Raw genomic sequence first — 16,910 nt, forward strand, 5'->3', positions numbered from 1 at the left:
CGACATCAATCTACAGAGTAGGACAGTTGTGACTACAACTAGTGAGCCTAAACTGACACATCACTATCACCCAAAGTCCCTAGCCACGCTAAGCTTCTCTTTTGCTGTTGTGCATTCTATAAGGTTTAGAAAACCCATCCTTATAATACTCTACAGGGCAGTTTACGCTTTTAAAAATCCGCATATGCTCTTCCTAGTCAACCCTCCCTTTCCCAGGTTCCGGCAACCACTGAACTTCCTACTACTCTGCAGTTTTGCCTTTTCCAAAGTGGTAGGCTCACACACAGTGGGAAGCCTCTGCAATAGGCTCCTGCACCTATAAATGTGCATTTAAGGTTCCTCCATTGCTTTTCATGGTCTGAAGCCTCATTTATTTTGGTCATGGAGGAATGTATTAGTTACCTTTCCAGTGCTTTGATAACACACCACGACTAAGGCCATGTATATAAGAGTCTGATTTATGGTCTCAGAGGGATAAGAGTTCATGAGGGCAGAGCCCAGACATAGCAGCAGAAGCAGGAAGCCGAGGTTCACACCTTGAGCAGCAGCAAGAAGCAGAGAGTGAGCTTGCAAGAGTGTGAGTCTTTAAACTCCAGAGACCTGCCTCCAGGGACATACTTTCTCCAGGAAGGCCAAACCTCCTAAACCTACCACTGGGGACCTAGTATTCAAACATCAGAGCCTATGGGGGATGTTCCCACTCAAGCCACCACAGTCCACTCCCTGTTCCACCCCCTAGGTTTCTGGCCATGTAGCTGACCCATGTACCTTGAACTCCTGACCCTCAATCTCTGCCTCCCAAGTACTAGGATCACAAATACATGCTACCATGCCTAGCATGTATTCTACTTCCAAAAACCCTCCACAGAACCCACCTTAAAATTTAAGTCATCCTCACTTATTAATAGGATCAAGATAAAAATATTCTAGAATACTATAGCATTAACTTATAGAAAACACATTTTCTGAGGAGGATCTGCTTCTGCCAACGTCCAGCATATAGGACTCTGGATTAGAGGAGTGAACAGAAGAACATCCAGTAATGGTATCCACCACCACCACTTAAATAAGAATCTCCATTTTTCCATAAAGTAGGTGCTGGAATCATGCTTCACTTGTCTCAGCGGCACCAAGAGCATGGCTGTGTGATAGAACAATGAAAATGCAGGGAATAGCATCATAATCTTCTCTGATGTTTTCCTGAACATAGTTAGGTCTCTAATTTCTGCTAAATCTTTCATTTGACCAATTTGTGTTTTTTTTTCTAATTCCTTAAGGGATTGAATCTGCTTTCTTCTCAGCCCCAGACCATATTTCCTCCCTTTTAAGATCCTTCCCTGGGCTGGAGAGATGGCTCAGTGGTTAACAGCACTGGCTGCTCTTCCAGAGGTCCTGAGTTCAATTCCCAGCAACCACATGGTGGCTCACAACCACTTGTAATGAGATCTGGTGTCCTCTTCTGGCCTGCAGGGAAACATGCAGGCAGAATACTATATACATAATAAATAAATAAATCTTTAAAAAAAAAAAATCCTTCCCCAAAAGCCAATTACATATTTTACTCACATCTCCTTATCCTGTAGGGCTGAGCAAAGGTTTACCTAGGTCTATGTAGGCTCAGACACTATTGAAGCAGCCTCCTATCGTCCTCAGGGACAGGGCTGAAGGCCATCTTAAAAATATAATCTGGTAGTTTACCATTAACTTCACTGGCTTCTGTGATCTCACTCTAACTACACCTTAGGGAAGACTGCAAGGCTCCCAGGAGGCAAGTCACACACCAAGGAAAAACAACACTTCAGGAACACTCCTATTTCATCATTTAAAGGAAGATGCTGCTGGAGTCATAGTCTTCTGAAAACACTTCATGACAAAACAAATGAGGTACACTGGTAGCCTAGCTGCAGCTGTTCCTTATCCCTACCTTTTCCTGCTAGTAACTACACCTGGCAAGTTACCCTCCAGGTCTGACCCAATCTCAGATGAAGGCACAGATTCTTCATCATCAAGATAGGCAGTTCCCACTTCAACACCCATCAGAATGATTTGGTGGGCTGGGGATTACGGCTCAGGAGTAGAGCATATGTCTTACACATCCGTCAGTATCACAAATAAAAAAGGAACTAGTTAAATATTATAAAACCCAGTTTGCTCGCCTCCACCCTCATTTCAGACTCAGAAGGTCATGAGGCTGAGAATCTTCCTTGTAACTGGCTCCCATGTGATGCTTGCACACTCAGGACCACTGTACTAGGTAAGCAGTCTACACAGACCTAACAGCAAGTGTTTACGTTTAAGAGTGTGTCATGGAGGACTGCTTCCTGGATTTCTTTAGCTGTCAACATTAAACATCTTTTTACAGTTTCTGAGCCAATCCCCATGATATCATGGAATATACTGAGAAGCCGCATATCCTCAATTAAATCAGGAAACTGTCTAATACTCCTGAGTGAGACTTGGGTATCAATGTTCTTACCAAGTTTCTATCTTAAGCCAAATTTCCTGAAATTAGGAAATTGCTATCAGGCAGATGTCAGTAAAACTAGGATGCTCAAAACATGGGCTACTTTTTGTCTAAGTACCAGATACCATACCTCTTGAAACACCATTATGTGAATTGCTATCATGTTCATTATTCAGATATTCCTTTTAATATATAGTGAGATATATATATATATATATATATATATATATATATATATATATATACTTATGTAACACACACACACACACACACATATATATGTATAAGCATATCTTTATATACTTGGTGATATTAAACTTTTTTCAGTCAACTAGTGTTCATCATGAAAAGCTTAACATGGCTCATTATTTGCTTTTGCTTTATTTGTGACTACTCATTTCTAGACTAGAAAGGCTTGAAGACTGTTTACCACTTTAATTCCTGACAAGAAAATATGTGAAACATTACAAGCGCTTGGGCTACAAGTCTGGGTGACTTAAAAATATGGCAGGAATATTTTCCTAGGGCTTCCCAGAATGAGGTCACACCTTCCACAGCAAGACACATAGGACATCTGCTTTAAGCTGAGCTCATATACTAGCCTTTCTTTCTTCCTGAGAACATGGTAAAAAGAATTTTTTTAGAGACTAAGCACACACTGGGGGCTACAGAACTTTCTGCTTTTCCAGACGACCCAAGTTCAGTTCCCTGCACCCACATTAGGCAGCTCACAACTGCCTGTAGCTCCAGCTTCAGAGAATTCAGCGCCCTCTTCTGGCTTCCCTGGGCACCTGCACATGTGACATAAACTCACATTCACAGACAGACAGGCAGGCAGGCACACACATGCATGCACACGTACACTCTCATGTGCACACACACACACACACACACCAAGGTAAATATACACCCTTTTTAAAGTAAGCACACAGAACAAGGAGCAGGAGTAGGCCAACTCTCTTAGCAAGCTTCTGGAGGGCAGAAACCATATGAATGTGAAGGGACAACAGGAATCAAGCAGAGGGTTTCAGTCCAGAATGCTACCATGAAAGTTACTGACTTGTGTTTCATCAAAAAAAGATGGTACTCAAGCCAGGTGTGGTGGCACATACCTTCAATCCCAGCACTCGGAAGGCTAAAGCAGGAGATCTTTATGAGTTCAAGGCCAGCCTGGTCTACATAGCAAGTTCCAGGTCAGGGAGGACTGCATAATGGGACCTTGTCTAAGAGAAAGGAAGAAAGGAAGGAAGGAAGGGAGGGAGGAAGGGAGGGAGGGAGGGAGGGAAAGGAAGGAAGGAAGGAAGGAAGGAAGGAAGGAAGGAAGGAAGGAAGGAAGAGAGAGAAAGAGTAAGAGAGGGGGAGGGAGGGAAAAAAGAAAAGATGAAGGGCCAGTGAAATAGCTCAATGAGTAAAGATGCTTGTTGCACATGCCTGGTGACCCGAGTTTATCCCAGGAATCCACAGAAATGTTGAGAGAACTGACTCCATAAAGTCGACCTCTGACCTCCACATGTGCACTAGGGCACACATGCCACTCCTGCTCCCCACATCACTCACACATACACACTCTGAATAATACTTTTTTAAAGATGACATCAGAGCTGGGCAATCATGATGCACACCTTTAATCCCAGCACTTAGGAGGCAGAGGCAGGCAGATCTCTGAGTTTGAGGCCAGCCCAGTCTACACAGTGAGTTCCATGACAGCCAGGGCTACCCAGGGAAACCCTGTCTCAAAAAAAACCATAAAATAAAAATGAATAAATAAAAGATTAAGTCAAAATAGAATGGGAATACCATTTTTCAGTGTTGAAAGAAACAGATGGTCAACTAAAAATTTTATGTCCAGATAAACACTCTTTCAAATGTTAAGAAGAAATCTATACATTTTCAGGCTAAAACAAAGCAGAATGAACCCTGAGAGAAATTTCTGCTGGCAGATCTGACCTAAAAGAAATGCCAGTCTCTCAAATTGAAATAAAAGGTCACTAAAGGGTTACCTCTCAAATCTACATGAAAAAGTAAAGAACACCAAGAAAGGTAATTATAGATGCAATACTATTTTTTAACCAGTTCTTAAAGACATCCACATGAATTAATAACAATAAAAATGAATTGGTGAGGTTACATCATGTAAAGATGTACTTTATGATAATAACGGTATAAATAGGGGGGGGAAAGGGGAAGCACACTGGGGAAAACTTTCACATAGTATTGAAATTAAATTAGTATCAATGTAAACCAGGATGTCTTCAAATAAGAAGCTAACTGTACTTTCTAGAACAAGCACTAAAAAATTACTCAAAAGAGAGAAAAAGAACAAGGAAATCAAAAGGGCCTGAAAAAAATCTAAAAGAAGGCAGGCCTCAAGGAGCAAATGAATACAAAATACATACGGCATATGAAATAGAGAAACAGCAGCCACAGTTCTGATTTATCAATAATTATAATAAATGTAAATGGATCACACGTCTAATCCAAAAGCAGTGATGGATATAAAGTAAAAGATTCAACTATATGCTGCCTATACATTATCAATACCAGGAATAAAAGATGGGTTATCATTACTAACCCTGTGGACATCAAAAGACAATAAAGGAAAACTAGGAAGAGGTATCAATCTACAGATATTGTCATTTGAATAGAACTCAGCCAATTCCTTGAAGAACACAACTACCAAAACCCACTTAAAGCAATACAGATAATATCAATGTCATGGTACCTGAAGAAGAAATTGACTTAGCAAACATCTGACCACATCAGTCCTCCCCAAATACCAGACTCAAATGGTTTCACTAGAAAACTCTATCAAGCACTTAGGACAAAATAATGTGTATATACCAAAACTAGATAAAGAATAGTCTAAATCTAAGAAAACTGTTTTGTTTTTAATCACAGCTAACATCATCCTTAATACTGAGATACTCAGTGTTTTCCTAAGATCACAGGAATGAAGAATATCCTCTATCACTGTTTGTATTCATCCTCATACTTGAACACAACAGCTTTAAATTGGCTGTCTCCATCAAATCCCTCTCCTAAGGGTTCAGGGAATTGAGTGAACATAGGGAGGAGGCAGAAAGGATGTAAGAGCCAGAGGGGATGGAGGACACCAGGAGAACAAGACCCAATATGAACTCACAGAGACTGAAGCAATAAGAACACAGTCTACACAATTCTGCACCAGGTCCTTTCCGTATATATTATAGCTTTCAACACAGTGTTTTTATGGGACTCCTGAGTGTATGAATGTGTGGGTCTCTGATTCTTGTACCTGCCCTTGGGGCTCTTTTCCTCCTGTTGGGTTGTCTTGTCCAGCTTCAATGTGAAGTGTTGTTTCATCTTATTTTGTTATGTTTTGTTGTTATCTCCTAGAAGCCTGTTCTTTTCTAGTGAGAAACAAAAAAGGAGTGAATCCAGAGGGGAGAGGGAGGAGCAGAGGGAGGGGCTGTAGATCTGTAATCAAGATATATGAGAAAAGAATCTATTTTCAATAAATGAAAAAAAGTTTCAAACTTCCGTTCAGTCAAAAACGTTAAGAGAATGAGAAGAAACAGACTGGGAGAAAATATCTGTAAATTACACAGTGATAAAGGCCATGCATCCAATTTATACAATTTACACAAACAAGTTAATTTAAAACACTATTATCTTTGTCGTAAAAAGTAAACTGTTAATAATTAGAATATTTTTAATTAAGAAAACTTGAGTAAATGGTAGCATGGACTGGATGTAGTGTACATGAATAATCCCAGCACTCAAGAAGCAGAGAGGTAAGAGAATTGCAAGTTCAAGGTCAGCATGAGCAACATAGCAAGAACTGAAAAAAAAAAAAAAAAGCAAGACAAAAAAAAACCCTATTTTTAAAAATTATCGCATGCAATACTCACAGAATACAAATAAGTTACGTTTTTTTTTTTTGAGCTGAGGATCGAACCCAGGGTCTTGCGCTTCTGAGCTAAATCCCCAACCCTACATTTTTAATCAGACTAATACAAAATGACCTGGAAATTTGGCTGTAACAAGTTAAAAGGTAAAATCAAGTTGCAGTACAATGATTTTTCACATAACTCTATGAAAAAAACTACAAAACAACAGAAAAATGCCATTTGCATTATGAGATGGGGAACAATGACAACAGTTTTGAGGGACTTAGGTTCAGAACAAAGACAGAATGTATTATACTGTATTCCCTTCACACATTACTGCATTGTTGGACCTTTAAAAAACAAATTTTTGATATAAAAAAGAGGAAAAATAAGAACAAAGTAAAATCAAATATATGTATGAATGTACAAAAATGAAGTTCATCAGTTTGTTTGCTAACTTTAAAAAAAATGGTCCAAGACCTAAATAGACACATCATCAAGAACATTTAGAGGGGCATTTGGCAGTGCACTCAAGATAGGGGAAGAGAAAAATAAGCCATGATATACCACTAAACATGAATTAGCAGGGTTAAAATGAAGAGGGAAAAAAAAGGCTCTGGGCTGTTGATGTGCCTGGCAGACAAAAGCACTTGCTGCATAAGCCTGACATGTGAAAAGAGAATGGACTTCCCAGTTGTCCTCTGCCTCTGCATACATGCCATGGCATGCACACGTGCATACACTGCACTGATAATATAAACTAAGAGTTAAAGTGTACAGTAAGTCCAGCAATAACTGTCAAGCACTGGTAAAGAGAGAGAGAAATGGGAACACTCCTTTACTCCTGGTGAAATAAATAGGAAATGAAGAAGAGTTCGGCAGTGCCTTATACAGCTAAACAAACATAGTGTCAGCATGAAATCAAGAAATCATGTTTCCAGCTGATGTAAAACCTACATCCACTCAAACACCTGCCCATGAATCTTTGCAGCAGTATTATCTATGATGGCACAAGCCAGAGGCAGCTGTGATGTCACATCGTACTAGGAATGCTGCTCTGTGACCAAAATGAAAGAGCTGTTTATCTGAGCAGCATGGGTAAATCCTACAAGAAAGTTGTCTCCGATCTCTACATGTGCTCTGGGGTTGTGCTAATGAAAATTTTAGTGTGTGTGTGTGTGTGTGTGTGTGTGTGTGTATGCATACATGTCTATGTATGTGTATATATATGAATAACATTTATAGACTTTCTGGGAAAGACAAAAACTACACAGACAGAAAACTGGCCAGTTTCTGCAAGGGTTTTCAGGACAGCACAGATTATTTTCAGGACCAAGAAACTATTTTATCTATCAGTGTCATGATAAATACATGTTATCTACTTATCAAGAACCATGGATTTTCACAACACAAAGAATATCTACTAACATTTTTTAAAATCCAAGATTTTTAAAAATTCAACCAAGAGGGGGATGGGTTTCACCACAGACCTCAGACTAAGGCAAAGGAATTTAACTACATTACAAAAACAGGACAGAACCTCATGGAGGAGATAGAAAGGAAGTTCCAAGTACCTTTGGAAATGAACGGAAACAGAGAGAAAGAACTATCCGTACACACTGGGTAATGTTTCTTATGGAGGTCACGTCAGCAATCCTAGTGTAGTTCATGGACACCGACTAGAAAATACCCGTGAAGAGATGCTGAATACAGGAGTAATACTGACTGTGAACTAGGAAGTCACAGGTAAATGAGGAAGAAGTGACCCTGCATAAGTGTCTGCATTAGTCTGGCACACTGTGGGAATTCCTGGTAAGCTTAACAGAATAGCCTCATCTTATCTGCAAGGACACGTTTCAAGGCTCCTCAGTGAATGTTTGAAACCGTGCATAGTAACAACTACAGATGCCCTCTGCTCTTTTTAATGCATACACACTTACTATAGAATACTTCATAAAATGGGCAAAATAAAAGATTAACAATAACTAATAAAATAGAGCAATTATAATAATATACTGCTAATAGTCAGGTACCTGTCTGAAAATACTTTATTATATGCTATCTACTGTGTGAGATGATACAATGCCTACACGATTAGATGAAGTGAGGTGAAGGGCACAGGCACTGTGATAAGCCATTAGCCTGCTACACAAAGGTACACATGTATTGTTATATAATTGAACACAGTACTGTGACAGCCTATGAATAAGTGACTAATGAGTGGGTAGCATTCACAGTATGAGTACACTGGACAAAGGAATGACTCATGTCCAGGGCAGGAGAGAGCGGAGTGGGCAAGACTGCACCATGTTGCTCAGAATGGCATGCAATTTAAAACTTACACATTTTTTATTTCTGGAACTTTCCACTTCATATTTTCAAACTATGGTTAACTAGATAACTGAAGCCATGGAAAGCAAAACTACAATTAACAGGAGATCATTACAATACAGGCATGTATGTTTATACAAGTCAATATATATACTACTACTAATATATATATATACTTTATAACTCTGGTCACAGACGGTTACCTGAAAGCAATGAAACCCTAATTGTGATGAGCACATCAGAGCAAATCTGGTTTCTAATACCATTCTCCAACAATGGGACCCAGGGACCCTTGTTGGAATGACTTGTTTTAGGGCTAGAGCATATTCAAGATGACCCTAGATCATCCTGTAGTGCTACAGAGCAGAGAAGGCTCAAAACTCTAGCAGACAGGGATGGCAAAGGAAGAGAGGCCAAAGCAAGCACTCTTGATGGCAAAGCTGGGCTGGCAGGGGAAAAAAATGAGCAGTGCAGTACTGCCACCATGGCCAGCAGCAGCAACCCCACATGCCACTTCCTGCAGTTTTCCCAACTTTTGATAACATAAAATTATGTCATTAGGGGGTTGGGGATTTAGCTCAGTGGTAGAGCGCTTGCCTAGCAAGTGCAAGGCCCTAGGTTCGGTCCTCAGCTCTGGGGGGAAAAAATGTCATTGGGCAAGTTAATTTTCCAAAGTAGGAAAATAGCACATACACAAACATAGGTCAAAAAGGACATAGACCATGTTCATGTTCATGTTCATAGAGAAAGAGACCATGTGACAGACACACATGAGCCCATTCAATCTGATAAATACTCAAGCCCTTAACAGACACCACAAAAATCATGAGATGTAGGATGGTGGGGTGCAAGGATGAACAAAACAGTCTGTGCTTCAAAAAGGAAGCGCTTAGTAAAAGGGATGAGAGACTACACCCCCGGATTAATGAATGTAGATATTCAAAGGGCTGCTGTAAGCAAGAGAATTAAGATTTGAGTAAGATCTCAAGAATCAACAAGAATTAAGGGTAGTCTATAACAGGCTGCACTGGGCGCTAAGATCTCCACATGTCCAACACAGAATTGACTGTTTCAGGTAATATGTCATGTTTTAACCTATGTGTGTACAGATACATATGTGCCACAGCACAGGATGGCGGTCAGAAAACAAACTCAGGTGTGGTTCCCTGCCTTCCACCTTGTCTGAGAAGGTCTTGTGTTTACTGCTGGTTATGCAGACTAGCCCATCTGCGAGCTCACGACTGTCCTGTCTCCACCCCCTCCGCTGCAGGAGCACTAACTGAAGTCACACGGCTCCTCACCTCCTCCCTTGAGATTAGGGACCCACACTCAGGTCCTCATGCTTACACAGCAAGCCCTTTACCCACAAAGCCATCTCCTCAACCCCTCTTCTGAAGCTACACAATAAAAGAACATTTTATTCTGTAATTTGACATCACCTAGAAAAGTCAATTTTCTAAAAATAAACATTTAGAAGTCTAAATTTTAATACAGAGAGATAGTTGAACTTTATTTATGTGCTCATTAATTTGAGGAGTTTATCTGTCAAGGAGGTTTGTACTGATCTAATAATCACTAAGAAAACAGAAATGGGAGGTATGGGCTAAGAGTACGATTAGTCTCCATATGTTTATATCAATTTAAATCATCATGGGCATTTATCCTTTAAAAATCCACAAATCATGAGTAACATTCTGATATTTTCCATATTTTGAACCATGGAATCATCTGTGTCAGAAAAGAGAGAAGGATCTAAATGAGAATAGTTTTCCCATGTGTATCAGGAAGAACACAGTAATCACAGAGAAAGGCCCTGCCCTGTGGTCTTTCGCATATGTTTCTAAGAAGCTTCTGTCCAAAGGAAAGCAAACCCTGAACTAAAGTCAGCTACTCTGCACAGTCCTTGCCTCGCAGTCAGTCAGGCTAGGATGGTGGCACCATAGGACCTTCACAAATTAGGTACACAGACTCAGGACTGAAACTTACTCAGCTACTAGGTAGAAAGACAGACATAGCAGCCAATTAATAGTGTTCAATAGAACATCGAGAAGGTAAGCTTGTTCAAATAGGCCACTGACTCAAAGAACCAGAAAAATGAGAAGCATTCAGGAACTGACAACAATAATGATAAACTAATTAGGACAATCAGCATATAGGAAACCTCGTGTAAGAGGCACTGGGAAAGATAGGTGCTGGCATTTACTATGGCATACTATTTTGGTAATATGCTAACATATGAAAAATCAATGTACAATGGTACACAAAAAATACGTAAGTCAAAGGAAGTCAAATGTAAAATTCTCTATGTAGAAGGTAAACATAAATGTGCACAGGGAAGGCCTGGCCATGCAGCAGTCTGGGCCTTTTAGCAGCCGCACACAGCCTTCACTTGCGCCCTGCCTGCCTTTTGCACAGTGAGACGACATCCATGCTCTGTCTATGCCTCTTCTCCTGTGTGCTGACCCCAGCTCTGAGAAGCAACAGCAGATTCTGAGTTCTGAGCTAACCCTCCTTCCCCTCCACCCCAGCTTGAGGCCATGGGACCAGCTTTCTCTCTTGGATTCTGAGGACTGGGAATAAGGGCCTGGAGCTGAGCTACAGCAGGTCTGCTGTAACCATAAACTCAGGCCCAAGACTTGCAATTGGCCACAGCAGGGGCTGGCAGGAAACACCTTCTAGGAGCTGCCACAGCTGGGAAATGCCACGGAGGGCTTCGAGGATTGGCCCCGCCCCGTGCCACCTCCTCAGTCATGCACCCAGCCTGGGGCTGCACCCACATATGCCAAAGACAGTATGGAGACTACCTGTGCAGAAGTGGACAGGCTCCTCTACCTTTCCTCTCCAGATGGTTAAACAATTTTTTTTTTCAAGACAGGGTTTCTCTGCGTAGTTTTGTGCCTTTCCTGGAACTCACTCTGTAGATCAGGCTGGCCTCGAACTCACAGAGATCCGCCTGCCTCTGCCTCCCGAGTGCTGGGATTAAAGGCGTGCACCACCACTGCCCAGCTACACATAAGTTAAAACATGACATATTACCTGACATTTCAGACTGCTGCTTTTCACCTGTGGATTTAACTTTGTGTTTTTTAAGTCATAACTTTGATATAATGTTACTTAATGTTTGGAAAAGCCAATTCTCCTTTTAAATTTAGCTTACTAATTGACACTTATGAAATAACTGGTAGCCCATAACTGAGCCTGGGTTACTATGGAAATGGGGCAGTCTGATGCTACCCCATCCTCAACACCTGTGCTCAATAAACCACTCAGGAATTCACACAAAAGAAAAGGAAAAAAGGGGCTGGAGAGATGGCTCAGAGGTTAAGAGCACTGATTGCTCTTCCAGAGGTCCCGAGTTCAATTCCCAGCAACCACATGGTGGCTCACAACCATCTGTAATGAGACCTGGTGCCCTCTTCTGGCCTGCAGTCATACATGCTGTATACATAATAAATAGGAAAAAAAAAAGCTTTTTCTTACATTTCTACATTTTACACTATATAATTTTCTATATTTTATTATTTTGTCAAGATGATTGAAATAATTTATTAAAGTTAATTAGTCATCGTTCTCAAAGGCTCACAATGGCCTGTATATCTGTAGATATCCAAAGACCATCCATTCTTAGACTCAGTTAAAAATACTTAGTGGCTGGGAGCACGGCTCACTGATACAGTACTTGTCTAACAGGCCCCAAACCCTTCCTAGCATGGAGGTGTAGGTGGAGAAAAGGATAATACAGTCAACATATGCATATCCAATTCACATAATGAGGGTGGTAGTTTAAAAACTGCAAGAAGTCGATGTTTTCGCCTGTTCTCTTGTACTAGGCCCAATAGGCCAGGCCCCGCCCAAATGGTCACTTGTGCTAAATGTTAGGTCATCAAACAAAACTTGTCAAGAACCAGTCCTCCAAACAGGAGGTCAACAACAGCCAATCAGAAGGAATTCAGATTGTCTGAAAAGGCAAGACACAGAAAATCCTATTCTAAACCGGAAGTTACCTGCAGCTACCTCTAAGGACCAGTCTGGGGTCCGTTCCTTGCTTCTCTTGTTCTGCCTATAAGCCCACTTCTTCCACCAGCTTTTGCTACGGGAGCACCTTTTCAATAAACTGGAACTTCCAGATTCACGAAGTTCTAGCAGGACCAACTACACCTGGACGAAAACAGTGTACACTATGTTTCTGACTAATCTTCTTTCGGGGATGCTGCCAACAGAACCCCACTGTCCTGGGGCTAGGAACGTGGAAATGAGGCAGGGATTAATGAAAGAAAAAGCGCAGAGGCTCTTATTCCTGGGTCAGCAGTTTAGGTTTCTGAATTTGTAACTTATCACAAGTCTTCTAGTCCCAATTCTAGCAACAGAACAGCCATTGAAAAAGAACTGGAGTCACGTGAGTAAAGAACACACTCATTTACCATGTATCATCATATTAAAAACATGCCACAAAATATAAGACACAGGCTGGCAAGAGGGCTCAATGGTGTGAAAATGGTTGCCTCTGAAGTCTGCTGACCTAAGTTCCATCCCTGGATCCCACCACGGAAGGAGAGAAACAACTCCTAAAAGTTGTTCTCTGATCTAACACATGCACCCTGACATGTGTGTACCCACACTTCTACATACACCCTACAACAATAATAACAATTCAGAGTATGTTCTCAGTTCCACATAGAACACTATAAACAAAAGAGTGGAAGAATACACACCAAAGGATTAAGAATGAATTACAGATTTGTTTTATGTTCTTTTCTGATTATTGATATTTTCTAAGTTTGACTATATATTTTATCTTTGTAGAAAAACATTTTATTTATAAAATAATATTATATTATACTTTATACTTCTTAGGAATCAGTATTGGGAACAAAATAAAATAAAAACAGAGCCACAACACAAGTTTTTAAAAACAGGTAATTAACCCCTAAAACAGAAGACACAAAGCAGTGGAGAAAATGTAAAATCTCTAGAAGCAAGTATTAGAAAATAAATAATAAATAAATAAACACTACCAAAGGCTGTCTTTGCAAAGCTATGAAGCTAAATACAAATTGTTTCCATGAGCAAGTGACATCGGAGTCCTTCTTAAATACACAGGAATTTGCTACAGAAGTCTGTAGTAGGCATGCTTAAACCATTACAACATCTGGTACAAAGTACTCAAAATTTTTTGATGAAAGAATGTTCTGAACTCATATATATGGGAGGCAAGTTGGTTTAAGGGGGGGTGGATATGTCCTAAATCACAAGATGGAACAGGTGTGTGGAGAACAATGTTACTTGAAGAACTATAATAGAAATAACTCAGACATATAAAAAAAATGGCATTGTTTCCTCCCCTCGACTGTTTGTGGGTCCTCTCTTAATTTGCGGTGGCCAGCTCCCTTTGATGTCTAAGCATTAGAGCACCCAGACAGGAAGTCTGGTCTAGAGACTCATGCTTACTCCTCCTCAGAAAGATCCAAAGCAGAGACAGTGTTTTGTAGCAGCCAGAACCAGGCTGTACAGACCTGCCACTCAAAAAAGTTCTTATCTAAACTACCATTTTTTTGATACACACACACACACACACACACACACACACACGTCACAACGCGCTAAGTATTCACACACAAGTTTGAAATCAGTCTGTCAGAGCCATCTGAACTCCCAAGTTCCTTCTAACACTGTTCACAACAGATTCCCTCCATACTGCCTATATCTGGGAAGAACTGGGAAGAAAAAAAGAAGCAGCTTTGGACTTGGGGGGGGGCAGGTTTAAGTTTGGAAAAAGGGTTAAAATGTGCTTTTAAGAGATCGGTGATTTGAAGTTTATCCTCAGAATAATTTTCAGATTTTTTTTTCTAGATTTGGGATTGTGAAGTTCAAGCTCATCTCTGAGAATTTTCTAAATTTTGTGAACCTGAGTAATTTATGTGATATCAGAGATGTCACTAACAAAGACACAACAATATAAAAACCATGAACATCATTTTGCTAGACTGGTGGTATTATGGGCAAATTGTGGTTTTTAAACTTTTCTTCATAGGGTTTAACTGTGATTCACATTGACTTTAAAATAAATACCCTGAACCTGTTTCGTTTTTGTTTTTAAATATATTCAATAGCACTCAAGGAAGATCATACAAAAAGTAAGAAAGCAAATTCAAATTGTCAGGACTTTCTCCAAAAGGAGAGCTATCAATGGTGTTCTATCATAACCCTTGGATTCTACCAACAAAGGATTTTCTTCTGAAGAAAATCATCCTCTTGAAGAGAAAATGGAAGCTGTGCTTGAGATGGGAAATTTGAGTCTCCAGGACACAACCCTGTGACAGTATTGGAATCAGGTGAGGAATTAGTTATTGCTAAAATGGACTATGGGTTACCAAATGAGAATCATCTGAGGCTTTATGCAGACTTCAGGCTGGCCCTAGTTTTTCAGCAATGCCTGGGTAGCCACGCTCTTTAAAAAGCCACAGGTAGAATTCCTGGGTACTTGGCTACAGGTGAACAGGAGATCCGAAACCACGTCATGCTGGGTGAGTGGTTTGGGGGCCATACATTCCTGTTTAAGTCCTATTTCTTTCAGTTACTAGATTGTGGCGAGTCACCCAAGCCTTCCACTCTCTCAGAGAAAACAACAACAAAAAACTAGAATGACACTTTGTTGTTAGAATCAAATAAGATTGTGCTATGTGCAGGGTGGGGGTGAGGTGGGGGGTATATGTGGATGCCCACATGTGCACAGAGCTTAAAAGTGCCCACCAAGATAATGACTTCTCAGGTTCTTCACGCTCTCAGTCAATGAATGATTGTGTTCATTAGCACAGTCAACTCTTGTGGAATATTTGATCAGCTATTTCCCTAAAGTACTGATTCTCAAGGCCCCCACCCCCACCCCGGGGCCTGCCTTTCTTTACTAGATTTTCTTTTCCATTAAAGTTTAATACCACAAGTACTGTGTATCAATGCTGTGATCCTCTGAAAGGCCACAAACCTTGTATTATATAAGACTTCACACGCAGACACACACACACACACACACACACACACACACAGACATCGTCAATGTTGAGAATGCATGTCAGAGACAAGTGCCTTGGACGAGGTCAAGTGACTCATTTACCAGCAGAAATAGGTCTGAATTGGAGAGCACAAAGTGCTAGTCTGATACCAACTTGTGACTGTCTTGCTTGGTGTGTTTTTAATAAAAAATTAGTTACCGATATTAATCAAGAGATTTCAACTAAAACACCCAGGCATCCAACTGCTCACGAGACATCGGAGTGTCGCCCCACTGGGCAGGACAGAAAGGGACCCCGCAGCCCTGCGGCCCTGGCCCCCGCCCCGCCCCGAGGGATGCTCCTACAAAACGCCTCCCTTAATAACCCGCCGCGGAAGGACAACCGTCTGGGGACCGCTCGGCGGGCGCCTAACTGGCTGCAGGTTCCGAACCTCTTGGCGCGCTTCGCTCTCCGGCTTCCGAGCCCTGGAGCCGGCGGGTCGGGCTCGCACGTTAGGGCCGGGAGGCCCAAGCACTGCTGGGGTTCCGCGGCTCCGGCCTGCCCGCAGCCCCGCTCCCGCTCCCCGCCTGCCAGGCCGGGCCTCCCTGCCGCGCCACTAGCAGCAGGACCGACTCCCCGCCGGGCGCGCCACACAACGTCTGCCCGGGGCGCGCGCACGGGCCACTCCGCGGCCCGGCCGCGGAGGACGCCGCGTCACCCGCGCTGCCTTGCGCGCGCCCGGCCCGCCAGCCAATAGCCAGAGTCACTCTGCGCACGTGACGTGCACCAGCCAATGGCAACTGGAGGCGGCCCGTGACGCAAGGGATGGCTCCTAGGGGTTTCGAACCTGCGCGCGCGCGCGCGCGCGCGGCTGGGAGGCCCATCTGGGGCTGTGCGGACCCGCGGTGGGCTGTGGCCTGTGCGCGGAAAGCCGGAGGACTTCCAGGGACTTGAGGGAGACCCTGCAAGATAGGGGCACCGACTCCCCACCAGCGCCGAGCGGTGCTGTCGCAGGTGAGGAAGGAGGAGCGAGGACAGCCCCAGAGCCACGTGTTCCGTCACAGCACCCAGCGAAGAAAAGCCGTATTATGCATCTAATGTCTTTGATGTGCAAAATTAATATAATGAAAGTATTGACTTGCACTAATCGTTTAAATATAAATTTCTGCTCTAGAACTGTACTAATAGGGGAAGTTGAATTAAGGAGAGGAAAAAAAGAAAAAGGAGAGCAAGGGCTGTCATAAGAAATGGTTTCCT

At 41.9% G+C, this 16,910-nt stretch overlaps 1 protein-coding gene across 1 annotated transcript in view; it reads right to left on the minus strand.

The window, feature by feature from the left end:
* Ptpdc1 (protein tyrosine phosphatase domain containing 1) overlaps positions 1-16,350 on the minus strand; it is a 55,372-nt gene extending 39,022 nt beyond the window's left edge. The window contains exon 1 of the mRNA XM_036188924.1: positions 16,105-16,350. The gene's annotated coding sequence lies outside the window, so the exon portion shown is untranslated. The remainder of the gene's footprint in view (positions 1-16,104) is intronic.
* Between the last annotated feature and the right edge of the window lie 560 nt (positions 16,351-16,910).

This window comes from Onychomys torridus, chromosome 5 (assembly GCF_903995425.1).
Source record: "Onychomys torridus chromosome 5, mOncTor1.1, whole genome shotgun sequence".
NCBI classification, from domain to species: Eukaryota; Metazoa; Chordata; class Mammalia; order Rodentia; family Cricetidae; genus Onychomys; species Onychomys torridus.